Source organism: Schistocerca americana, chromosome 3, assembly GCF_021461395.2.
Source record: "Schistocerca americana isolate TAMUIC-IGC-003095 chromosome 3, iqSchAmer2.1, whole genome shotgun sequence".
NCBI lineage: Eukaryota > Metazoa > Arthropoda > Insecta > Orthoptera > Acrididae > Schistocerca > Schistocerca americana.
In genome coordinates this window covers 828,321,718-828,346,217 of record NC_060121.1, presented here as the reverse complement: position 1 = coordinate 828,346,217, position 24,500 = coordinate 828,321,718, and the positions used below count along the sequence as shown (strand labels likewise).

At 45.5% G+C, this 24,500-nt stretch overlaps 1 protein-coding gene and 1 non-coding gene across 2 annotated transcripts in view; both read right to left on the bottom strand.

Moving 5' to 3' along the window:
• Nucleotides 1–24,500, bottom strand: part of LOC124605202 (kazrin) — a 1,111,833-nt gene that overhangs the window by 695,054 nt on the left and 392,279 nt on the right. The window lies entirely within an intron of this gene.
• Nucleotides 3,572–3,645, bottom strand: Trnas-cga. The gene has a single exon. It is a non-coding gene; the product is annotated as a tRNA-Ser (tRNA).

Sequence of the window (24,500 nt, the reverse complement as noted above, 5' to 3'; positions counted from 1 at the left end):
TAGCAACACAGAACTTCATGCCTGATTTCTTAACACATGTCGCTTCTACTTTTCTGTGCTTCTTAAATCTTCCTTTTTTTGACAATTCTTGAGAGAACCTCATGATTCTTTATCTTCCAGTCCATCTAATTTTCAACATCCTTCTGTAGCACTACATCTCAAACGTTTCGGTTCTCTTTTTGTTTCCCACTTACTTCCTCTCATGGAGAGTGTGCTAGCAGCTGACACAGACCGATTCCTCAAGTTCACTCCGAAACTGTGACCGACATTTCACAACATGCACACTAAAACTTCACATACCTACTGTTTTTGGGACAGTATCTCCGAGTTGTCCGGCATCTCTTGGATGGATGATGCTCGCGGAGATTAATACAGGTCGCTAGCGTGAGACCTCTCGCGGCGCTTCTCTCGCCACATCCCTGGTAGCTGTAGGAATTCGTGACTTTTGGATTATCAAACGATTCAGAGGAGGCACGGAGATCAAAGACTCCATATCAAAGATATGCGTTGAACTAACAAGCTTTATCCGTTGCCTATCTTTAGGGCTCCCATATACACACATCAAAAAAAGTTTTGCATCACCTCGGTTCAGAGAGTTCCGGACCCTGCACAGAAAATTGGACTAGAGACCAATGTAAATATCATTTCCGCCCTTTTTATTGTTCATGAAAACCACACTTTGCATGTTGTTCCACCATACAGCGAGACCTTCAGAGGTGGTGCTTCAGTTTGCTGTACACACTGGTACCTCTAATACCCAGTAGCACGTCCTCTTGCATTGATGCGTGCATGTATTCGTCGTGACATACTATCCACAAGTTCATCAAGGCACTGTTGGTCCAGATTGTCCCAATCCTCAAAGGCGATTCGGCGCAGATCCCTCAGAGTGGTTGGTGGGTCCAGTCGTCCATAAACAGCCCTTTTCAGTCTATCCTGGGCATGTTCGATAGGGTTCATGTCTGGAGAACATGGCCACTCTAGTCGGGCGATGCCGTTATCCCGAAGGAAGTAATTCACAAGATGTGCGCGATGGGGGCGCGAATTGTCGTCCATGAAGCGAATGCCTCGCCAATATGCCGCCGATATGGTTGCACGATCGGCTAGAGGATGGCATTCACGTATCTGACAGCCGTTACGGCGCCTTCCATGACCACCAGCGGCGTAGGCCGGCCCCACATAATGCCACCACAAAACAGCAGGGAACCTCCACTTTGCTGCACTCGCTCGACAGTGTACCTGAGGCGTTCAGCCTGACCTGGTTGCCTCTGGTTGAAGGCATATGTGACACTCATCGGTGAAGACAACGTGATACCAAACCCGAGCGGTCCATTCGGCATGTTGTTGGGCCCATCTGTACCACGTTGCATGGTGTCGTTGTTGCAAAGATGGACCTCGCCATCGACGTCGCGAGTGAAGTTGGGTAGCGTGCAGCCTATTGCGCACCGTCTGAGTCGTAACACGACGTCCTGTGGCTGCACATAAGGCATTAGTCAACATGGTGGCGTTGCTGTCAGGGTTCCTCCGAGCCATAATCCGTTGGTAGCGGTCATCCACTGCAGTATTAGCACTCTGGCCACATAAGCGAGGCATGCCCCATATGGGCAGGGGAGGGCTGTCAGCAGCACAATCCGCCGCTCTTCAGCCGAGTGACATGATAACAAAAAACAAGAATAAATTAATACATACATAAGGAGATAAAAAAGGGGAACATAAAACAGAGTAAGGGGAGAAAATGGAGGTAAAAATACACTGTCATGTAGAAGCTCATTGGGAACAGTTAAAAAAGTCACCAGAAAGTTAAAAAACACAGTTGGCGATTCTTAAAACACGGAGAAGACACTGGATGCGCATGCACAGGTTAAAAGTTGGCCGCAGTATGAAAAACACTCCGAAACAACACACTTAAAACCCACTCGGAGCACACACGACGGAGAATAAAACTACCAGGCGGGACCTGCCGAGGGAAAGGTCAGAGAGGATGGAAAAGGAGGGGAGAGCATGGGGCAGCTGGGGAAGCGGCGGGATGAAGAGAGGAGGGGCAACTGTGGGTTCATGAAGAGGCAGGAGACACATGGGGTGGGAGAGGAAAAGGGAAGACAGGGCAGGAGGGAGCGCAGAGACACAAAAAAGAAGGCACAAGAGATGGCCAGGGAGTAGGAGGGGAAATCCGCTCAGAAGGAGGGAGGGGGAGGAGAGGGAGCCCTGAGGAGGAGGCAGGAAGAGGGGGTTAGAGTTGGTAGGAAGGGTAGATGTCAGGGCGAAGCTCATCATCTGGGAGTGGTAGACGGTGGAAGTTGTCCAGAATGAGATTTTCACTCTGCAGCGGAGTATGCGCTGATATGAAACTTCTTGGCAGATTAAAACTGTGTGCCCGACCGAGACTCGAACTCGGGAACTTTGCCTTTCGCGGGCAAGTGCTCTACCAACTGAGCTACCGAAGCACGACTCACGCCCGGTACTCACAGCTTTACTTCTGCCAGTACCTCGTCTCCTACCTTCCAAACTTTACAGAAGCTCTCCTGCGAACCTTGCAGAACTAGCACTCCTGAAAGAAAGGATATTGCGGAGACATGGCTTAGCCACAGCCTGGGGGATGTTTCCAGAATGAGATTTTCACTCTGCAGCGGAGTGTGCACTGATATGAAACTTCCTGGCAGATTAAAACTGTGTGCCCGACCGAGACTCGAACTCGGGACCTTTGCCTTTCGCGGGCAAGTGCTCTACCAACTGAGCTACCGAAGCACGACTCACGCCCGGTACTCACAGCTTTACTTCTGCCAGTACCTCGTCTCCTACCTTCCAAACTTTACAGAAGCTCTCCTGCGAACCTTGCAGAACTAGCACTCCTGAAAGAAAGGATATTGCGGAGACATGGCTTAGCCACAGCCTGGGGGATGTTTCCAGAATGAGATTTTCACTCTGCAGCGGAGTGTGCGCTGATATGAAACTTCCTGGCAGATTAAAACTGTGTGCCCGACCGAGACTCAAACTCCGGACCTTTGCCTTTCGCGGGCAAGTGCTCTACCAACTGAGCTACCGAAGCACGACTCACGCCCGGTACTCACAGTTTTACTTCTGCCAGTACCTCGTCTCCTACCTTTCAAACTTTACAGAAGCTCTCCTGCGAACCTTGCAGAACTAGCACTCCTGAAAGAAAGGATATTGCGGAGACATGGCTTAGCCACAGCCTGGGGGATGTTTCCAGAATGAGATTTTCACTCTGCAGCGGAATGTGCGCTGATATGAAACTTCCTGGCAGATTAAAACTGTGTGCCCGACCGAGACTCGAACTCGGGACCTTTGCCTTTCGCGGGCAAGTGCTCTACCAACTGAGCTACCGAAGCACGACTCACGCCCGGTACTCACAGTTTTACTTCTGCCAGTACCTCGTCTCCTACCTTCCAAACTTTACAGAAGCTCTCCTGCGAACCTTGCAGAACTAGCACTCCTGAAAGAAAGGATATTGCGGAGACATGGCTTAGCCACAGCCTGGGGGATGTTTCCAGAATGAGATTTTCACTCTGCAGCGGAGTGTGCGCTGATATGAAACTTCCTGGCAGATTAAAATTGTGTGCCCGACCGAGACTCGAACTCGGGACCTTTGCCTTTCGTGGGCAAGTGCTCTACCAACTGAGCTACCGAGCACTTGCCCGCGAAAGGCAAAGGTCCCGAGTTCGAGTCTCGGTCGGGCACACAGTTTTAATCTGCCAGGAAGTTTCATATCAGCGCACACTCCGCTGCAGAGTGAAAATCTCATTCTGGAAACATCCCCCAGGCTGTGGCTAAGCCATGTCTCCGCAATATCCTTTCTTTCAGGAGTGCTAGTTCTGCAAGGTTTGCAGGAGAGCTTCTGTAAAGTTTGGAAGGTAGGAGACGAGGTACTGGCAGAAGTAAAGCTGTGAGTACCGGGCGTGAGTCGTGCTTCGGTAGCTAATTTGGTAGAGCACTTGCCCGCGAAAGGCAAAGGTCCCGAGTTTGAGTCTCAGTCGGGCACACAGTTTTAATCTGCCAGGAAGTTTCGGTGGAAGTTGTGTTGGGAAAGGAGATGGAGGGTGTGGAGATGGAGTTAGGGAGGGACACAACGGTAAAGGTGCGGCAACTGGGTGGGAGTGGAGAGGAAGGGAGACACCCGGGGGGTGAGGGGGATCAAGGTGGCGGACAATATATAGTGTGCAGATGTGTTCAAGGAAAAGGAGAAGGTGGGGGAAGGGGATGAGGTCATAGAGGATGCGCGTGGGGGATGAAAGGCGGATGCGGAAGGCGAGGCGGAGTGCATGGCGTTCGAGGATTTGGAGGGCTTGATAGAACTGGGGAGGGGCGGAAATCCAAGCGATGCTGGCATAACAAAGGATGGGGCGGATCATGGATTTGTAGGTGTGAAGGATGGTGGAAGGATGCAGACTCCACATCCGGCCGGACAGGAGTTTCAGGAGGCGGAGGTGGTTGTGAGCTTTGGTTTCGATGGTAAGGAGATGGGGAGTCCAGGTGAGGTGGCGGTCGAGTGTGAGGCCAAGGTATTTGAGGGTAGGAGTGAGGTGGATAGGACGGCCATAAATGGTGAGGTAGAAATCATGGAGGCGGAAGGAGCGGGTGGTGCTGCCTATGATCATCGCCTGGGTCTTGGAGGGATTAACACGGAGGAACCACCGGTTGCACCAAGCGGTGAATTGGTCAAGGTGGGTTTGGAGGGTACGTTGGGACCGTTGAAGAGTAGGATAAAGGGCTAGGAAGACGGTGTCATCAGCGAACTGGAGAAGATGAACAGGAGGGGGAGGTTTGGGCATATCAGCAGTGTACAGAAGATAGAGGAGAGGGGAAAGGACAGAACCTTGGGGCACGCCGGCAGAGGGGTAGAAAGTACGGGAGTTGGAATTGTGGATAGTCACATAGGAGGGACGATGGGAGAGGAAGGAAGCAACGAGACGGACGAAGTTGATGGGGAGAGCATAGGTCTGGAGTTTGAAAAGGAGCCTGGGATGCCAGACACGGTCATAGGCGTTCTGGAGATCAAGGGAAACAAAGATAGCAGAGCGACAGGAGTTACGGTGGAGGGAAAGAAGATGGGTAAGGTTAAGGAGCTGATCGTCAGCAGAGAAGGAAGGCCGGAAGCCACATTGGGTAAGAGGAAGGAGGTGGTGCTGGTTAAGGTGGCGGTGGATACGGCGAGAGAGGATGGCCTCAAAGACCTTACTGAACATGGAGGTGAGGCAGATGGGACGATAGGAAGAGGTAGCAGAGGGGGGTTTGTGAGGCTTAGGGAACAGCAGGACACGGGAAGTCTTCCACAGGTCAGGGTAAAATCCAGTGGAGAGGAGGACATTGTACAGGGTAGCAAGGACAGACAGGAAGGATGGAGGGGATTCCTTGAGGTGACCGTAGGTGATGCCATCATGACCAGGGGCGGTGTTTCGTTTGGAGCGGAGGACGAGTGTGATTTCTTGCATGGTGATGGGAGTGTTGATGTCGGAGGGGGGTAGCCGATCCAAGTACTGGAAGCTAGGGGCGAGTGGGGGGACAGAGGTGTCAGTGCGGTCAAAGGAGTAATCAAAATGGGGATCGTCAGGAATGGAGAAGACCTCGGACAGGTGGGAAGCAAAATGGTTAGCCTTACTGAGGTTGTCAGGAAAGGGTCGATCGTCATGGAGGATGGGGTAATGCGGGGTGGGATGGCTACCAGTAAGGCGGTGGAAGGCTGACCAGTACTTGGAGGAGTTGACAGGGAGGGTGGAGTTGAGGCGAGTGCATGCCCGACGCCAGTCCCGGCGTTTCTTTGCCGTAAGGAGGTTCCAGATATGTCGCTGTAATTGCCGGTGGCGAGTGAGAGTATCCCGGTCATGAGTGCGGAGGAAGGAGCGGTAGAGCCTGCGGGATTCACGCGGAAGAAGGACGGCCTGTGGAGGAAGCGTAGGGCGGTGATGGTGGATGAGTTTGGTAGGTACATGAGCCTCCACAGCGTCAGTGATGGTCTTCTGAAGGAAGGAAGAGGCATGGGTGATGTCATCAGGGTGGTGGAAAGTGAGGGGGTGGCTTTCGACCTGTAAGGCAATGGGTTCCCGGTAGGCATCCCGATTGGCTCAGTGGTAGTCATGGACAGATTTTGGAGGGGCAGCTCCCATGTCCAAACAACATCGCTTTGGTTCACTCCGAGACACTTCTCTTGTTGAGAGCCCTTCGTGGCACAAAGTAACAATACGGACGCGATCGAACCGCGATATTGACCGTCTAGGCGTGGTTGAACTACAGACAACGTGTATCTCCTTCCCGGTGGAATGACTGGAACTGATCGGCTCTCGGATCCCCTCCATCTGAAAGACGCTGCTCATGCATGGTTGTTTACGTCTTTGGGCGGGTTTAGTGACATCTATGAACAGTCAAAGAGACTGTGTCTGTGATAAAATATCCACAGTCAACGTCTATCTTCGGGAGTTGTGGGAACTGGGGTGATGCAATACTTTTTTGATGTGTGTATTAATAAAGCAACCCCGTCATATTGGAAAAGTACTCTTCAGAGTTAATGGATACATGAAAACATTAAACGTCAAGACAAACGACTCACACCACAAGGATAAGACACTCGCAGTAAGTGGAAGTTTACTTCTCTATATGATACAAGGTATACCACGTAGTGTGTGTCACATGTAATGTCAGGAAATCGGCGGACGATGTCAGGAGGATTAATTGTCACGAGGATTAATTTGCATATTTCTATGATTATTACTGAGTCTTTAAGTTGTTGTATTACACTAGGCTTTTTAAGCGACGAAACTAGTAATCATAGGGCATCGACAACTACTGTATTTCTGGATTGTTTGTGCACTCAGTTTTAAAACGAAAACTAGGAAGAATATTAGGAATTAAGTTCGCATGTTGCGAACATGCATAGTCGTCAGTTGTTTGCAACACGTGGAAATTTGTGCCAGACTAGGAGACGAACTCAGATTTCCAGCTTGTGGCGAGCGGTCGCCTTAACCATTGGGCTACCCGATCACGCCTCCAGGACCGACACAAACTTCCACATATCACAACCGTTATACTCGCATAATTTGTGATTCCCACAACATGATTGATGCTTACAATGTCTGTGTTTATACATTGTCTGCATCTTCATATCTGCAATAAGTGGACTTATTTCGTACGGTTTACCACAGCTGTACTCACCAATGACTGTGCCTGTTCCTTCTGACATTCATGCATGCATGGAGGACGTTGTATTGTAAGACTGCAGAAACTGTATCAACACCGACACAGCGACCATCAATAAGAAAATGTGTTTGGATTCAACAAATTAACCAAAATAATGTTCAGTATAACAAACATAACTTTATTACTGGGTTGTACACTTTGGAACAGGGTTAGCAATAATCACAATCATTGTGCATCCATGCTGCATATCAGTGCCTGCCATTTCAGCGGCATAAAAACAAAATATGTGTAAGCAGTAGACTTTGCGGGACGAAATAAAACCGATTTACATGTGAATAATTTGTTATTCGGAAGGAAAAACTAATTTTTCGCTTGTTTTTGCACGTTGTTTACCAGTGCTTGCTATTTATAACAGATCTGCTGGTTTTGTGGACACCTAGTTTCATCGATGGCGTAGACGTGTCGGTAAATCTAGTAGTACGTCGGTAAATCGACGCCATTTCGTAAGCTGCTTACATACAATTAATTTTGTGTAATCTCGTTTTATCCTTCAGTAGGATAAAGCTCAATCAATTCACTGAACGGTCCACAGACGGCTGCGTGGCTGTGTTTTACGCTTGCGGAAAATATGAAAACACATATTGACTAGTTAGCTCGGCTACGTAACAATTTATTTAGCAGTTACGAGTCTGCCGGCTGATGTGGCCGCGCGGTTCTAGGCGCTTCAGTTTGGAACCGCGCGACCGCTACGGTCGCAGCTTCGAATCCTGCCTCGGGCATGATGTGTGTGATGTCCTTAGGTTAGTTAGATTGAAGTAGTTCTAAGTTCTAGGGGACTGATGACCTCAGATGTTAAGTCCCATAGTGCTCAGAGCCATCTGAACCATTTGAAGTTACGAGTATGACGCAAAGTCTCTCCGCCCTATAGTCTTTCCTTGATGGTACTAGTCTTGCATGGCTAGTAAGGGAACATGTATGGAGTTTGCAATGACCAGCGTGAGGAAGAGGTGGCTGAAGCGAAGTTGTTCCGTTAGGCATGAACAGAGCGTTCCACTAGAAGCCCACAGGCCGCTAAAAGCAGAAGTCAATGGTCGTATTCCAGTCATTGATGGAAGACATTGAGTAATTTGCTAGACAAATGTGTTTCGTCCATAGCAGATGCGCTACGCTGTAAGTCTAAAACATGAGTGCACGAACTGATTACATTAACTCAATGACTCGTAATTATTCAGCTGTAAGAGGAGAGCAACCTAAAATGTACTAAGACCCCTCGTAACAGGTCAGACATGTCCCACGCAGATTAAATGGTTCAAATGGCTCTGAGCACTATGGGACATAACATCTGAGGTCATCAGTCCCCTAGAACTAAGTAGTTCTAAGTCCTAACTAACCTAAGGGCATCAAACACATCCATGCCCGAGGCAGGATTCGAACCTGCGACCGTAGCGGTCGCGCGATTCCAGACTGAAGCGCCTAGAACCGCTCGGTCACGCGCTCCTCACTACACGTGGAGCTCTTGGGAGGGTTCCTAACACGTTGTGTAACGCTACGTAACATCACTAAAAACTCGAAACTTTGGCTGAACGAAATTCGAAACGATTTCAAAAACGCAAATATAGGACCAACCGACATTTTAGAAAGAGAGACCTCCAGCCACAAAGTAGAAAAATTTAAAGTTACACCAGACTAACAAACAAAAACAGTACAGACCAAAAGTGGTCGGGAAAAGGTAAACAACCTTTCTCGGAAAGAATGAAAGTGTACTGTAACAACAACAAGAACCTAAAGAAAAGTTGACTGAGTTATTTGCTTAACGTCTTCTATTTATTCCGCAGGACAGGACAGGTAGTGTAAGTTGTGGAAAGGAGCCAAAGTAAGTGGCTGCCAGTTACAGTCGAACATACAACCTTTTATTTGATCAAACAACATTAATTTTAAAAAAGCCAAAGGCTTTACGTAAGACAGTTCTTAAATTAGGCTGAAGGCCCAAACCATGTGACGCCTTAAGGGCAAAACAACTTTAATCTAAAAATCGGCTGGAAGCCATTCAAGTACAAACAATAAGAACAAACAAGAAAAGGCAGGACAGCCAAGGAAGTTCCGAGGGTTAGCCTGGAATTCAAACACTAACTCTCGCTTAGGTGAGACAGGCAGTCGGCCCAACCATTGTCGATCCGACGACGACCCAACCGACTTGTAAGGGGTCCGTAGGCCTTTAGTATAAGTTTTGCGACAGCACAGGTCGACAGGACAAACAATCGATAGTGTGCGTCGGGTGGCGAGAGCGAGAGCGAGTGTTGAGATGGTAGTAGTGTGGTACGCGCTTGGGCCGAGCCGGGTGGAGGTCTGTTGCTGAAATGCAAGACCATACCGACAAAGGGAGTGGCCATCGCCGTGGTTTAGCCCCTTTGTGTTATAAATATACGGAAAAGTGAAAAAGTATAGTTACTAGTGTGATTCAGTGATTTTTTGTGCCGATATTTGTAATCACGCGACTACCGCGCCGGCATTATTTGGATTGCAGTGTTGGATTGCAGTGTTGGATTGCAGTGTTGGATTACAGTGATTGAAATTGCGTGTGACGATAATGAATAACGAAAGGGCCTGTGCTGATATTAGCTGTTATTAATTCTGTACGACGAAGGCAGTGGCTGTCTCCTTTGACCTGTGTTTTTGTGATGAATATAGGTTGTTGATTAATGAAGCTGTGTTGTCGTTCTTCTTGGCACCAGACATTTCATTATTACAGCATTCGAGGAGGACACAATGGAATGTAACAACTCCGTAGCAGTCCAATCCGATTGCCAGCCCCATTAGGTACATGGTCACATTAATTAATATCTATTTGGGCTGCTATCAGATCCCGATCGAGCGGGATAAGTCAGTAAAATAAACCGGAGTGTTACACCCTTGGCTTACCGTGAAAGGACAAGTGCAATTTTCGGACGAATCATAAAGAACAATAGGTAGTATTATCTTATTTAATATGAAAAAAAATTTTTTTCCAATGTTGGATCGAGACAGAGCATAAACTTTCAAATCGCGACAAGAATCAGTGCATTTTTGAATAATACGAAGTAATAATATCTTACGATTGTGACTAAACTTTTTCTTGCCATTTTAGATGAGAATAATAGTGTCAATAAACTGTGTTATAATGTGCAAATGCGTAAATCCGCACGAAAAACTGTGAAAAGGGAACACCAAAGAAAGACGTGTGAACATTATTACGACCAAAACGAGCCAAGAATTCGTCACGAAAGTTTTAAAGGAGTGTTTAGTGATAATATTTTGACTGGAATTGCTTTTTAAATAGTGAAAATCGGACAGTTTCTTGTGGACCCATAAACTGTTATGTGGACGACAATTCGTGTGGCGACGCAATTGTTGAGTGACGTCACACAGACCCATGTAGCAGTTGTGCCAAAGAGTTTCGACTGCGAGGTGATTTCACACGTCATCCCAGTTACCGGTGCAAAGAGTAGGTCAAGCATAGATGCACTACACCGAGCGCCGACCGCGACATCTAGCAGCCGAACTACAAACTACGCCCACCTGCAGCGCCACGGAGCGACAGGCTGAGAACTTGAGAACTACGACGTCCCGCCACAGCGAACAGCGAGACCTTCACGCGTTCCGGCAGCAGTACAGCGCCACGCCCACTTCAAACGTCAAAACATCGCGACTCGTGGTAACGTCGGTTGGTGAGTGGAGACGACTGGTTGACATAACATTAAATTGCAATGTGCAGTTTTCGCGTTAAATAAACGTTTGTAAACTGAATTGCGTGTAGGAAAAGTGCCCAGTTGCAGTAATTTCCGAAAAGTTTGCGAAAAATACTCTGAAACTGAGCATACTTATTTATGCATACTGCGCTGTCTAAATGATAATTATACAGATATGCTTATTGTTTTTGGGGGATTTTATATGTATAGATTTTATGAATAGTATGATTTATCTTATTTAAAACATTTTACATAAGACATTTGAAATGATTAGGTTTTGAGAGTTGTTATGTTCGATGCTCTTGCATATTGTATCAATTTAGGGATTAATGGAATAATACTTCAGGTACTGTTTGATTAGTTTCATGGTAATTAGGAGTGTTTTGGGTTACTAGAGGTTATTCTATATTACTTTCCTGTGTGTTAAAAATAACCAAACATGTCTACTGAGGATAAGCAGGTTTGTGAGGCAATAGTTGAAAGGAAAGGGATAGGACAGGAAGACAGGGAAGATTCGGGAATCAGTGATTATGGAGTATCATTAGATAGCCCATTAGCACACTCAACTAGTTATCCCAAAACACTGGAACAAACGATGAGAAATAAGTCAGTTTCAGAGGATGCAGATAAGTGGTCGATGTTGGTAGACTTGATAAAGGAGAATAGCGCATCACAAAAGGGTTTACAAGAAACTAACGCATCATTAGAGAAAGGTTTACAAGGAACTAACGCATCATTAGAGGAAGGTTTACAAGAAACAAGAGAATCACTAAAGGAAGATTTACGAGGATCATTAGAGAAAGGTTTACAAGAAACAAGAGAATCACTAAAGTGTTTACAAGAAGATAACGCATCACTAAAGCAAGATTTACGAGAATCATTAGAGAAGGGTTTACAAGAAACTAGAGAAGAGGGGAAAATATCCCAAGAATTATTAGAGAAAGGTTTACAAGAAGCTAGAGAAAGGGAAGAAATATTCCGCAAATCATTAAGGGAAGATTTACAAGAAACTATAGCACAAGAGATCAAAACATCGCAGATGAAGATGGAATGTAATCTGAAGAAGGAAATGCAGGAGTTACAAGAACGACTGAAGATGGATATCGACGAGAGAGAGAGGAAGCTAGAGAAGAGCATAGACCAAGTCCAGGGAGACGTGGAGAAGATGGAAGAAAAGTTGACAAAAAAGATAGAAGACGATGTTGAAGAAACTAAAGCCGAGTTGGGAGAAAGGATCGCCGAGGTGACGCAGATGCAGAAACAATGCAATGATGCAGTTAAGGGGATAGGAGATAGGCAAAACCAACTGGCTGTCAATCTGAGAAATGCTATAGCCGTGCAACGGGAAGAGGATAACAAGAGGGTTGCAATGGAGGTCAGGCAATTACAACAGGGAGTGCAGCAATTGGAGAGCAAGACATAAATTGATAAACGAATTAGCAATGCCACTTTAACCGTTGGAGAAGGTAAAGTCGTTACCTTGATGAGCAGTGATAATCGGTACGTCCAAAATCATACAGGGCAGAAATTTAGACCGAAAGGAGGGTTGCACCCAATGATATTTATGAAGTGGTTAAAAGGAGTTTTCCCAGCACATCTTAAAGACTCAGACAAGATTCAATTTGCAATAGATAGAATGGAAGGTGAGGCCTTCACTTGGGGAGTCAGGAAGAAGGAAGGGACCACTAGGTATGATCAGTTTGAAGAGGAATTCTTGAAGAAATACTGGTCCAAAAGTCATCAGTGTCCAGCAATTGAGGACCTACTCCACCGCAAGTCACTTAATACATGGAGAGGAACGTTGAGAGAGTTTGCCGAACATTTGTGGGAATTGAACGAGGCCTTGGAACAACCCCTGAGTGATGACGTAATGATATCAGCAATAAAAAGAAGAATGAGCCGGAGAATGCAGGAAACTGTATCCGGGAGCCTAATTAAAGATAGGGAGGCCTTGATGGAAATACTGGAACAGTTGGAATCTATTCGATCACAGGAACACAATCAGGCTAATGATCAAAAACGAGGGGGAAGTAATGACCCAAGGAATCATTTTGGTAATTCATCAAATTATAGAGGAAGAGGTGGTGGCCATAGGTACAGGAACCAGGGTGGTGAACGGCAATGGAGAAATGATTGGAGAAGGAATGAAGAACCAAGAGAACATGAGAGAGGATGGGATAGGTGAATGAATGACACAGTGCATATAGAAGAGGCGGAAGGACCGGAAAACTGAATGACACTCCAGATGAGGTCCGGTCAGGAGTGAGAGCGACAAGGACCAGAGTAAACCTACTAAGACACGACAATGGTGGAGATCTGAGAGAAGATCTACTGGAAGAAGGAAGTAGGATTCCCAAAGAACCCATGCTACCCATGATAGGAATAAAGCTATGTGGACTGAATATCGAGGCATTAGTCGATACAGGAAGTGAAGCATGTGCAGTATCCAAGAGGTTATACGAACAGATACTAAAAGCAAACATTAGCTTGCCTAGTTTCCCAGTGAGTGGAGTGAGGATTGTGAATGCATTGGGTGCAAAGAGTAAACCTATTAAAGAACAAGTGTTTATTACCTTCGAGATAGAGGGAGAAGAATACGAAGCAACATTCTTGGTGGTGGCTGGATTGAACACATCAATTATTTTAGGGATAGATTGGTTGAACGAAGTTGATGCAGTAGTGAATTTTGATGAAGGTACTATCAAAGTTAAAGGAAGAAAGGGAGAAGAGAAGAGATTAAGGTTTGCTGAGGGGAGTGCAATCGAAGAAGAGGAGGAATTCAGAAGGATAAATTTGTGTCATGAAGAGGAACCCACCACGGGATGCGGGGAAGAGAAACTAGAAAAAGAAGTGTTAATGTACCTTGAGGGATTAGCACGAGAGAATAGACATGAAGAGGATAAGATCAATAAAAAGTTGGAAGAGATGACACACCTAAATGAGGGGACTAAGAGGGAATTAGCCACAGTATTATACAGGCGTTGTAAGGTATTTTCTCAACGGCCAGGTATCATGAAAGTGGTGGAGTGTAAGCTAAAGATAAAGAACCGTAAACCGTTCAATATAAAACAGTATTCCATTCCCCAGGCGAAACGAAGAGCAGTAGATGAAGAGATACAAAGGATGATGGATCTTGGTGTTATAGAAAGGGCCAACAGTCAGTACAACAACCCCCTATTTGTTGTTGATAAGAAAGATGGAAAGGTGAGGATAGTTTTGGATGCACGAGCAGTGAACAAAATCATCGAGCCAGAGCGGGACAAACCTGAGACTATAGAAGAACTCATCCAAAAATTCCGAGGAGCAAAGGTGCTTAGTAGTATCGACTTAACTGCTGGTTACTGGCAAATACCATTGGCCACAGAGTCCCGCCAGTATACAGCATTTACTTATGGAGGGAGGTGCTATCAATTTAGAGAGTTGCCGTTTGGGCTTAATGTGTCAGTGTCTGAATTCATATGAGTGATGGATAAGATACTAGGCGAGGAGTTACTTAAAAAGGTCACCGTCTATGTGGATGACCTCTTGATAGCAAGCGAATCATGGGAAGAACATTTGAGTAGATTGGATGCAATCTTGGCAGCTTTTGAAACCGCAGGGGTAACTGTAAACCTCGACAAGTCGGAATTTGGCAAATCACAGATAAAATTTCTGGGCCATATAATATCCGAGGAGGGTATCTATCCTGATCTTAGTAAAATGGAGGCTATTAGAAATTTTCCGACCGCCCATAGTAAGAAGCAGTTGCGAGCATTCTTTGGGGTCTGTGAGTTTTATAGAAAATTTGTCAAAGGATCGGTACTTAATGCCCCGAGTATGAGGGAATTGACCATGGCGAGGATGCCGTGGCATTGGAGTGCAGAGTGCCAAACCGAGTTTGAGAATATCAAGGAAGCACTATATAGTGCAGACATATTGTACCACCCGGATTTTTCCAAGGATTTTTATTTAGGAGCAGACAGCTCTGACTAAGGACTAGGAATACATTTGTACCAAATGGAGAAGAGCGGAAATGGTGAGAGGGTAAGAACAATAGCGTTCGGTAGCAGAAGTTTAAATGCTTGGGAGAGGAAATATTCGATTACTGAAAGGGAGGCATTGGCAAATGTGTGGGGGTTTAAGCGTTTCCGGTATTATTTGGCCAGGAGGCATGTGAAAGTCGTGACTGACCATAAGGCCCTTACATTTCTGACCACAAGCAAGTTGAGGCATAGCAGACTAACGCGATGGGCCCTGGCATTACAAGACTATGACTTCGAGATAATTTATGAACCAGGAGCAAGACACATAATACCGGATGCTTTGTCAAGGTTACCAGCTGACTCGAGAGGAATGTTGGTAGACAGGCCAGAAGGAGAAGGAGTTAGAATTAACCTGATGAAGGGAGTACAATATGAAGAATTCATAAGGAAATTCCTGAAGAATGTGCGCAGGGAACAGAACGAGGACGAGAAATTAAAGACAATTAAAAACAAATACAGGTGTGCAGGAGAGGAAAGGATTTGCACATTTTATTATATTCATAATGGGATACTTTATAAAAGAAACAAGGAGAGTGAGGAGAACTGGAAACTCTGTGTGCCTGAGCATGTGGTAGAAAAATTAATTTGGTATACGCACTATAGTAATGCGCATTATGGACCGAAGAAGTGTCTGGAAAAGTAGAAGTTAGATTGTGCATTCAACAACATGGGAAGGCGTATACGTAAGATACTGAGTACATGTGACACCTGTCAAAAATCCAAAACGACTACAGTACAGCACAAAGGATATATGCATACGATTATACCAACAGCAATTAAGGACATAGTTGCAGTGGATCTCTTTGGGCCACTTCCTGCTTCACGAGGGAATTGCACACAAATCTTAGTAGTGGAAGAACTGGTTTCCAAGTACATAAAATTTTACCCGTTGAAGAAAGCTACTAGTAGAGCCATTATTAACCATTTTGAGAAAGACTATTTTCAAAAGGTGTATATTCCTAAGCGAATTTTGAGTGATAATGGGTCACAATTTAGGTCAAAGGAGTGGACAGAGATGCTAAATGAGCACGGAATAGAGCAAATTGCCATTTCTAGGTATAGGCCAGCTTTGAACCCAGCAGAACGAACAATGAAGGAATTGAACCGTTTATGCCGAACATACTGTCATAGGAAGCATGGTTCGTGGAAAGAATATCTGGAAGAATTTGAGCGGGTCAGAAATCACCTCCCACATGATTCTACAGGGTTTGCACCATGTGAAGTATTGCTCAATCAAGAACCCGACAGTATTTTTCGTGAGTTGCTAGTCTACCCACCAAGAAGTTCATTGGCTTGGGAAAGGAAATTGGAGCTAGTGGAATTAAGTATGAAGGAGAAGGCTAGGAAGAGACAGGAAAGACACGACAAGCTAGTGAAACCGATAACTTACCGAGTGGGAGACTTGGTACTAGTAAAGGTTCATGCAAAATCAAAGAAAATAAACTCTGAAATAAATAAATTCAACCACGTTTATAAGGGACCATACAGGATTATAAAAATTGGTCATCCTAACATTGTGGAGTTGGAGTATGCACGGACAAAGAGAGTGCATGGTAAGGAACATGTGGAAAACATAAAAAGGTACTACTCACACGAGAACAGGGATAACCCAGATGAGGAAGAGGTACGAATTGAAGAAAGAGAGGTGTAGGGAGCTAGCAACTCTTTTGCTGGTATACCAAGTGGCGACTGGTACACTCCCAGCTGGGTGAGACTTTATTCCTAATTTCAAGTGTCACTCCTCTACCATCTTTCTCTATCCTTAGGTTAAGAAAATTAGTGTAGTAGTTAGGATTGGTAGTGGTCATCCAAGTAATTCAGTCAGGAACCATGTAGTAAATTTGTAGTAGTTGCTGTTGATGTAGAGTGTGAGATGTCAGAGAATCAATAACTTAAAAAAGCTCAGTTTAGTGTGAGTAAATAACCAAAATTAATAATGCCAGAAGGAATAAAATGAGAACCATATCAGAAAGCGAATGTTTACATAATGTCGTGGTAAGCTAATTGGTTAAACAAGAATTTGGGTAATCTTATAGAGTTGTTTTATGAGGCATGAAAAGGTCAAACTGTTGTAAGAAAATTGAAGTAATGTATCAGCTTGTAAGTAGATGAACATATAAAGAAACAAATACAAGATAGTTGTTCGAATAAATGATGTGAAATATGATGAATGGAGAGGCTAAGGAGCCTGAAGTAGTATTTTTATGTGGTTATTGCAGCGAATATGGAGAGTTGATGTAGGTTGAAGATATATATGCAGTTGAAGTTGCTGTTAAGTTGAGGGAGTTATGTCGTAATGATGTGTATAGAGTATGAGATATTTGAAGTATTGAATTATATGGAGAATGGATGTAGGTTGAAGATATATATTTATTTGCAGTCTAAGTTGATGTTAAGTTATGTGTAATGAAGGATGTGGAGTAGGAGATGTTTGAAGTATTGAAGTATGTCATTTAGCACATGAGCAACATCTGTTTGCAAGTTATTTATAGGTATACATGTTTATCTGAAGTACGCTGATAAAACAAAGTGTAACTAATGAATAATTAGTAATTCATGTATCCAATTAGATATCAGAGTCAATTATGGTTATACGTAGATCAAGCTTTAGAAGCAGAATTCTGGCACTGAGTAATGAATGACAAATATCCATACAGTGGATTTAAATTAGTGTGAATATAACAGGAGATATTGTACCTCTCATCTAAGCTTTCTTGATAACAATTCACATATGGAAGTGATGTTTGGCAAAATGAAATGATCAGTAGTTTAAAATTTTTCATTGGGTGACCACATTAGTTGTAGTGTTGCAAATAATTATGTAAGACATGCTTAGCGGTACAATGTAGCATTTAAATTTATGGAATCTGTAATGAACAAATTGTGAATTTCTTCCTTAACTTTTATAAGTGTTGGCCAAGTGAGTTATAAATTAGAGTGATAGTAGTATGGACGGCACAAATCCCGCTGAAAGGACGGCATACCAAAGGGGTAGCTGGCATTCAATGTATAAATGTCATATTTTGTCTCAATTTCAATTTGCTTGTGTTAAAGATTTAAATAAGTTGTGATTTTTTCTTCCTTAACTTTTATATGCGTTGGGAAGGGAGTTATAAGTTAGTGTGGTAGTGGTATGGACGGCACGAACCCCGCTGAAAGGACGGCATACCAAAGGGGTAGCTGGCATTCACCTAGTTGTTTTCTTGTCTTTGCTGTAGCAATAAGTTGTGAATTTCTTCCTTAACTTTTATAAGTGTTGGCCAAGTGAATTATGAATTAGAGTGATAGTAGTATGGACGGCACGAACCCCGCTGAAAGGATGGCATACCAAAGGGGTAGCTGGCATTCAACTAGTTTCTTTTCTTGTCTTTGCTATAGCAAGTTATAACAGATACGTAGTTAATGACTCGTACAAACCTTTGAAAGTGAAGAGTTTTTTTGGTAAGATAAGTTTATAAAAAAATATTTACCATGCTATGTTAAGTAAGTAGGATTGATGTTGTGTGTTATTTGGACAATGCCATATTTTTGAGATGTAATAACTTTTTGTAGAATATTATTGTAGAGGCAGCCCACTACCGGAGTCAAGGATTTTCTTGGTGATTGTAAATTCATTACTTATTTGCACTGTGTGTTTTGTTCATATGTAGTGATGTCTTATTCCCTAGCCGATTCTTTTACGCCCGTGGCTTCAAAGAAGTTTTCGAGGGCGGGGATGTAAGGGGTCCGTAGGCCTTTACTATAAGTTTTGCGACAGCACAGGTCGACAGGACAAACAATCGATAGTGTGCGTCGGGTGGCGAGAGCGAGAGCGAGTGTTGAGATAGTAGTAGTGTGGTACGCGCTGTGGGCCGAGCCGGGTGGAGGTCTGTTGCTGGAATGCAAGACCATACCGACAAAGGTAGTGGCCATCGCCGTGGTTTAACCCCTTTGTGTTAGAAATATACGGGAAAGTGAAAAAGTATAGTTACTAGTGTGATTCAGTGATTTTTTGTGCCGATATTTGTAATTACGCGACTACCGCGCCGGCATTATTTGGATTGCAGTGTTGGATTGCAGTGTTGGATTGAAGTGTTGGATTACAGTGATTGAAATTGCGTGTGACGATAATGAATAACGAAAGGGCCTGTGCTGATATTAGCCGTTATTAATTCTGTACGACGAAGGCAGTGGCTGTCTCCTTTGACCTGTGTTTTTGTGATGAATATAGGTTGTTGATTAATGAAGCTTTGTTGTCGTTCTTCTTGGCACCAGACATTTCATTATTACAGCATTCGAGGAGGACAAAATGGAATGTAACAACTCCGTAGCAGTCCAATCCGATTGCCAGCCCCATTAGGTACACGGTCACATTAATTAATATCTATTTGGGCTGCTATCAGATCCCGATCGAGCGGGATAAGTCAGTAAAATAAACCGGAGTGTTACACCCTGACAAGATAACCTCCACTTCACCTGACCAGCACACATCAGGGAGTTCAATAGAACAACGTAGGAGGTATTGGCGCCCACAACGGAGTATACATTGAACTGTCAAACTACACACCATGGTGGACAGCGACAACACGATGAGGAAAATACACTGCCTGAATTTACGCCAACGGCCAGGGCAGGTAACCGGAACGTTAACGGCCACCAGGCAGAAGATTCCGCTGGTGCACTTCAATTCAAATAACCAAGTACAGCTAAACTCCACTATAGGGTGGCTAAAATATGGCAACTTGAAAAGACACATTGTTTGTGGGAATATCCCAACAGCCAACAACGAACTCCAAAAGACGCTATGTGAACAGTCGTGTCTTGCTGGCGGATTAAGTCAACTCAACTTTCATGTCCAGGATCGGTGAGCCACCAACCTCGTTAGCAATGGGAACAGCACCACACACTCCAACACTGCATAGAGGCCGCCAGCGGACCCAGCCAAACCACGCGCCGAGGTGATTTCCTCGCTGCTCCACGCCAACCGACCAACTGCCCTCACACAGCCCAGCCGGAAACTATAAGCGCCGGACCAAAGACAGTCCAAGGTGCGATTATCGATACACACTGCTGCTGCTGTTGTGTTGGCAGAAGAGCCAACACCGTGTTACTAGAGGAGGCCGAAATGCACGCGTTTTAGCTCACGTAGGCTGGCGTGAGGAGGGAAGAACTATACTGACGTGAGGTCTGGAACATGACAAGGAATTAGAATTCAGAAGGCGGACGTAATTAGTGTGATACTTAACTTAAATCCATTAATGATGAACGTCGCTCTTGACAGTACATGATTCACAATATTATCTGTTCAGATTATAGTAACTGTATATGGCGCCTTGCTAGGTCGTAGCAAATGACGTAGCTGAAGGCTATGCTAAACGGTCGTCTCTGCAAATGAGAACGTCTGTAGACAGTGAACCATCGCTAGCAAAGTCGGCTGTCCAACTGGGGCGAGTGCTAGGGAGTCTTTAGACTAGACCTGCCGTGTGGCGGCACTCGGTCTGCAATCACTGATAGTGGCGACACGCGAGTCCGACGTATACTAACGGACCGCGGCCGATTTAAAGGCTACCACCTAGCAAGTGTGGTGTCTGGCGGTGACACCACAGCTGACACCCGTGAAAAGAGAGGATAACAGCATAATCGTGATAACTGCAGGAGACTAAACACAGAATAGCAACCAAGGTTTAATCCAATGCATAGCATGAGCCAGCCACAGCACAGGAAGAATTCGCTAACAATAATAATAAATTAAGTAAAAGGGGTCCTTATAGCACCAGAAATATCGTCAGCCAGACGCTGTAAGGTGAGAAGTTGTCAAACCTATTTGTTTGCTGCAGCCTTCCAGTCCTATCTCGGGCCAGGCACTATCACTATCATAGCAGCACAACCGCCGCATCCCACATAATCGACGATCTGCCTTATGTTCTTATATCTAGCCCTGCTGTGCGACTGTTTCGCCGGCCGGAGTGGCCGTGCGGTTCTAGGCGCCCCAGTCTGGAACCGCGTGACCGCTACCGTCGCAGGTTCGAATCCTGCCTCGGGCATGGATGTGTGTGATGTCAAAAAAAAAAAAAAATGGTTCAAATGGCTCTGAGCACTATGGGACTCAACTGCTGAGGTCATTAGTCTCCTAGAACTTAGAACTAGTTAAACATAACTAACCTAAGGACATCACAAACATCCATGCCCGAGGCAGGATTCGAACCTGCGATCGTAGCGGTCTTGCGGTTCCAGACTGCAGCGCCTTTAACCGCACGGCCACTTCGGCCGGCTGTGTGTGATGTCCTTAGGTTAGTTAGGTTTAAGTAGTTCTAAGTTCTAGGGTACTGATGACCACAGCAGTTAAGTCCCATGGTGCTCAGAGCCATTTTTTTTGCGACTGTTTCCTCTTACGATCCCTTCAAAACTGTAATTTACAGCAACCACTCCCGTCGCAATATGCGCCCAACCGTTCTGTCTCATGGTTTCGTGAAGTTCTGTAGCTCCTGCGGAGTGTATGGATGTAGATGAGCCATGACGGGCGTCACGCAACGCTGGAAGAAACGCGTTTGGCCTAACTGCTGGAGTAATCTGCCCCTCCAGCCGAGCTGTGACGCTGAGCACTCCGCGCGGCCGCTGCCGGTTTTACTGTCGCCGTAAAACGCGGACGAGCCCTCGCAGTGGCCCGCTTTTACGCCCGGAGCCGGGCGTGGACAGGAACTGTGGCGGCACTGCTGCGTGCCGTGGCCAGCCGCCAGCTCCCAGTTGCAAATCCCCATTAGGGCGAGCCCGTCCACGACCGCAATGCGTGCTACAGCGACCTCTGTGGGCCACGTAATGACTCAGACCAACGGCTCTCCTTGCGTTTCTGCCTAGTTGCGTCCATTACAAATTTACGGCTACGACTCTATGCGGTGCTAGTAACTGCACTGTGCAGGATACATTCTTGTTTTTTTCTCCTGAAGTAGTACTTTCTAACTTTGCAGCAAAGACGTAGGAAAAGACGAAAGGTAACGGTTAGCGCCACTCTGTAACGTAGCAGATGATTTCGAGTTGTTATTCCTTGCAGTGAAGTACGTGGTCTTAACCCTCTCGTGGGCAAAATTATTCAACAGTTTTTTTTATGAATGGAGAGCAGATAGTAGTTAACAGATAGGTATATTTATCATACAGAATATCAAATTTGCTCCAACTGTGAAAGTGAGGTCACACAACAAGGTGGGAAGTATTCTTCCCACTGCCCTTCCTTGGAGTTAAATAACAAAAACAACTTTTTCAATATATGTCATATTTATTTGATAAATTAACTTCTCTTGTTACAATGATTGTTCACAATTACTTGCCATGAAATTTTCTGAAACATGGGTCTATGCAAAGTGGTATTTGACAATATGTACAAACACAGCGAGTGCTCTTTTCCGCAGCTTTTGTACTACAATGAGGGCACGTCCAGTACGTTTCTCCTAAAATGGGTTGATGCTCCCCTACAGCCACACGACGAAAATCTTCAGGTAATTTACCCCTTTTTGCCAGAAAGACAGGTTTTTGTCCAAGCCTTTTTTGGGACGAGAAGCCAACGATCAATTATCTGGCTAGATGGATCCTGTATGTGAGCTGATAATGCTGTCCACTTTCTCTTTTACTTATTTTCCACAGGATATAACTGTTCACTGCAGCAACGTCTACCAGTAAATAAATTATTCTGTGCCACCATTTTGCAGAACGTCTGCCAATAGCATACCTTTCTCGTAATTGATCAAACATATCGACATTACCCATTATTTTGTTGTATTCTGCCACAACTTCAGGATGAAAAATCTCTGTACTAGTACCGTCCTTGTTTTTCCTTTTCACTGTGGCTGTTTCTCATGGGCCATGAATTGAGGACAGGAAAGTGACTGGACGGTTATCCATCCATTTTACTGCAGAAATGGCTCCTTTTGTATCAAACTGGAATTCTCCTCGCTCCAATTTTATGTTTTCCTTCATAAATTTGGGTAAATCAAAAGTATTTCCCTTTACTATAGCTTTGAGGAAAAAAATCACAAAATGTCACGCAATGAAAAGGTCCTCTACAGAGCAACACCCAGCTATACAATGCCTCTGCGCGAAGGTACAGCAAAAACGGCGGGAACTTCCAATTGGAAGTAGTACCCTATACTGTTCGCTAGGTGGTAGCACCGTACAGAGGTGGGAACTGTGAATCCCACGGGACTAGGAGCGAGTTCATTGTAGTGGGAAACATGTTTCGCAAGGCTCACGAAAGGGTTAAAGTAGTATGCCTTGTTCTGTGGTCGGTACGGAGAGGCTTCTTCCCCCCCCCCCCCCCCCCCCCCCCCCCCATGCATCTACAGAGCGCTTGAGCAGCGACCGACATGGCGTATAATCGAAACTTATATTCACATTCCCTATGAAACTGAAAGAAGTATTATTAATTTTTATTCGATTTTCTTCGTACCACATACACAGCCTTGTGTTGTTGCCACATCTTGAGATTGTAGCATGTATGCATACTCCTGACAACTATGGATCTGATGGTGAACCAGCTATATCTGCACACATGCTCATAAATTAAGGATAATGCTGGTACATGGTGAAACAACGCTCTGGTGGGCGGTTTGTGGGTTTAAATCACCTCGGGGTATGACCATGCGATGCACAGTTTTAATCTGCCAGGAACTTTCAACACAAACTTCGTCTGACTTAAAAGACTTATTGAGAGCATTCAGGGCTCTCGATGCTTGTGAAACATGGACAGTGGAAGAAAAAGTGAAACATTTCGAAGCATCTGGAGCACCACCCGCTCCTTCCGCCTCCATGATTTCTACCTCACCATTTACGGCCGTCCTATCCACCTCACTCCTACCCTCAAATACCTTGGCCTCACACTCGACCGCCACCTCACCTCGACTCCCCATCTCCTTACCAGCCAAAACAAATCTCACAACCGCCTCCTGAAACTCCTGTCCGGCCGGACGTGGGGTCTGCATCCTTCCACCATCCTTCACACCTACAAATCCATGATCCACCCCATCCTTTGTTATGCCAGCATCGCTTGGATTTCCGCCCCTCCCCGGTTCTATAAAGCCCTCCAAATCCTCGAACGCCATGCACTCCGCCTCGCCTTCCGCATCCGCCTTCCGTCCCCCACGCGCATCCTCTATGACCTCATCCCCTTCCCCCACCTTCTCCTTTTCCTTGAACACATCCGCACACTATATATTGTCCGCCGCCTTGATCCCCCTCACCCCCTGGTGTCTCCCTTCCTCTCCACTCCCAACCAGTTGCCGCACCTTTACCGTTGTGTCCCTCCCTCTCTCCATCTCCACACCCTCCATCTCCTTTCCCAACACAACTTCCACCGTCTACCACTCCCGGATGATGAGCTTCGCCCTGACATCTACCCTTCCTACCAACTGTAACCCCCTCTTCCTGCCTCCTCCTCAGGGCTCCCTCTCCTCCCCCTCCCTCCTTCTCAGCGGATTTCCCCTCCTACTCCCCGTCCGTCTCTTGTGCCTTCTTTCGGTGTCTCTGCGCTCGCTCCTGCCCTGTCTTCCCTTTTCCTCTCCCGCCCCATGTGTCTCCTGCCTCTTCGTGAACCCACAGTTGCCCCTCCTCTCTTCCTCCCGCCGCTTCCCCAGCTACCCCATGC